Here is a 2,144-nt window from a genome sequence, read left to right as displayed (position 1 = left end):
TAGTCTAGTCTATAGTCTAGTCTATAGTCTAGTCTATAGTCTAGTCTATAGTCTAGTCTATAGTCTAGTCTATAGTCTAGTCTATAGTCTAGTCTGTAGTCTAGTTTACAGTCTAGTCTATAGTCTAGTCTATAGTCTTGTATATAGTCTAGTATATAGTCTAGTATATAGTATAGTCTAATGTCTAGCCTATAGCCTAGTCTATAGTTTTGTATAACGTCTGGTCTTTAGTCTTGTCTATAGTCTAATCTACAGCCTAGTCTATAGTCTTGTCTAAAGTCTAGTCTATTGTCTAGTCTATATTCTAGTCCATAGTCTAGTCTATAGTATAATCTTGTCTTATCTGTGGACTAATCTATATTCTGGTCTAGACAATAGTCTAGTCTATAGTCTTGTCTATTCGGAACTGCAGTACCGATCTTTTAAAATCAGTTTTCAATCACGTTTAAGTAAAATATCTGCCACCGAGAATCCCAACGGTCCTGTGGCGCAATGGATAACGCGTCTGACTACGGATCAGAAGATTCCAGGTTCGACTCCTGGCAGGATCGCAGCTATACTTTTTATTATTATTTTTTTTTTATTAATTTAACAAAATATAGGTCGCTAATAAAAAAAGCGAAAAAATCTAATTAAAATTTATTAACAGAAACCATAAAATATTTTAATTAAACATTAAAAAAAAACATATTTAATAAACCTAAACAAAGTACAAAAATAGACCGCTGCTGGTCTGACTTTTAAGTGTGAGAATGTTGCTGGTTGAACGGTCATTGCGTTAACAATTTTTTTTAAATTAATACAGTATTTTTAATTCTTTATTTGTTTAATTAATAACAAAAAGCTATAACAAGTTTTTAATGTTCATAAAAGCGTCCAGCATAAAATAACAAAAAAAATCATCAAAATACAAGAAAAGTTTTTATTATGCAAACTACAATAAATTTTAAACAAACATGGACCGACAGACCAACTGTCTCTGTGCTGTTTGAAAAGTGTGTAGTTAAATATTTGTATATTTTCACTCTTGATAAGAAATGCTACGTTCCTATTTACTCTGTAACAAAAAATTAAAACTTATTTTTTTATTTTTGTTTTGAGACAATTTAATTTTTTTATTTGTTTATAGTTCTTTTTTTTCTCCATGATTTTCAATTATGTACCTCTTGCGAAAACAAACTGATTTTTTTGTCTAACTGTAAGTAAGTGTGAACGAACTGTGTCTGTCAATCTGTTTTCAAGTTCAAAGTCATCGCTTTTAGTCTTTGTCGTAGGTAGAGTTTGTGTACGATTTTAGAGTTTTAGTTTGTTTTTTTTTTCTCGTGTTAAATTTTTATTATCATTACTTCATTGTTTTTAATTGTTTGAAAAATATTGGATTTAAATCATAAATCAAGCGCATCAGTGGTTTTATGAAAATTGTATTGTGGTGAGACTATGTGTGGTTTATTTAATTGTTATACCTTTCACAGGGTTTAAAAAAATATTAAAATTGCAGAATGACAATATCATACTATTGATCTGACTATAGTTAGATCATTAGTCTAGTCCGTAGTGTTTTTTAGGCTAGTCTAGAGTCTAGTGTACAGTTAATAATAACATCTACAGTCTAGTCTATAGTCTAGTTTATGGCTATATAGCCTAGTCATATAATAGACTAGTCTGAAGTCTATTCTATAGCCTAAACGATACCCTAAATTTTGACTAGCGGCTAGATTAAAGTCTAGTACATAGTCTGTTTTATAGTCTAGTCAATAGTGTAGTCAATTAATATATAATCTATATCTATAGTCTAGTCTAAAGCTTAGTCTATGGTATGGTGTAAGGCTATTCTATATCTGGCTATTGGAATATGGGCTATAGTCAAGTCAATGGTCTAGTCTAGTCATAGTCCAGCATATAGTCTAGTCTATAGTCTAGTCTACTTATCGTTTAATCATAGTCCAGTCTATGGTCTAATCTATAGTTTAGCCTATAAACTAGTCTATAGTGTAGCCTATAGTCTAGTCTACATTCTAGTCTATAGTCTAGTCTACATTCTAGTCTATAGTCAAGTCTATTGTCTAGTCTATAGTCTAGTCTATAGTCTAGTCTATAGTCTAGTCTATAGTCTAGTCTATAGTCTAGTCTATAGTCTAGTCTAT

At 30.4% G+C, this 2,144-nt stretch overlaps 1 protein-coding gene and 1 non-coding gene across 2 annotated transcripts in view; one reads left to right on the top strand and one right to left on the bottom strand.

Moving 5' to 3' along the window:
* LOC111689001 (integrator complex subunit 6 homolog) overlaps positions 1-2,144 on the bottom strand; it is a 38,914-nt gene that overhangs the window by 31,354 nt on the left and 5,416 nt on the right. The window lies entirely within an intron of this gene.
* On the top strand, positions 479-551 carry Trnar-acg. Its single transcript has one exon. It is a non-coding gene; the product is annotated as a tRNA-Arg (tRNA).

This window comes from Lucilia cuprina, chromosome 5 (genome assembly GCF_022045245.1).
Source record: "Lucilia cuprina isolate Lc7/37 chromosome 5, ASM2204524v1, whole genome shotgun sequence".
Classification (NCBI taxonomy): Eukaryota; Metazoa; Arthropoda; class Insecta; order Diptera; family Calliphoridae; genus Lucilia; species Lucilia cuprina.
This window is presented reverse-complemented; position numbering and strand designations above follow the sequence as displayed.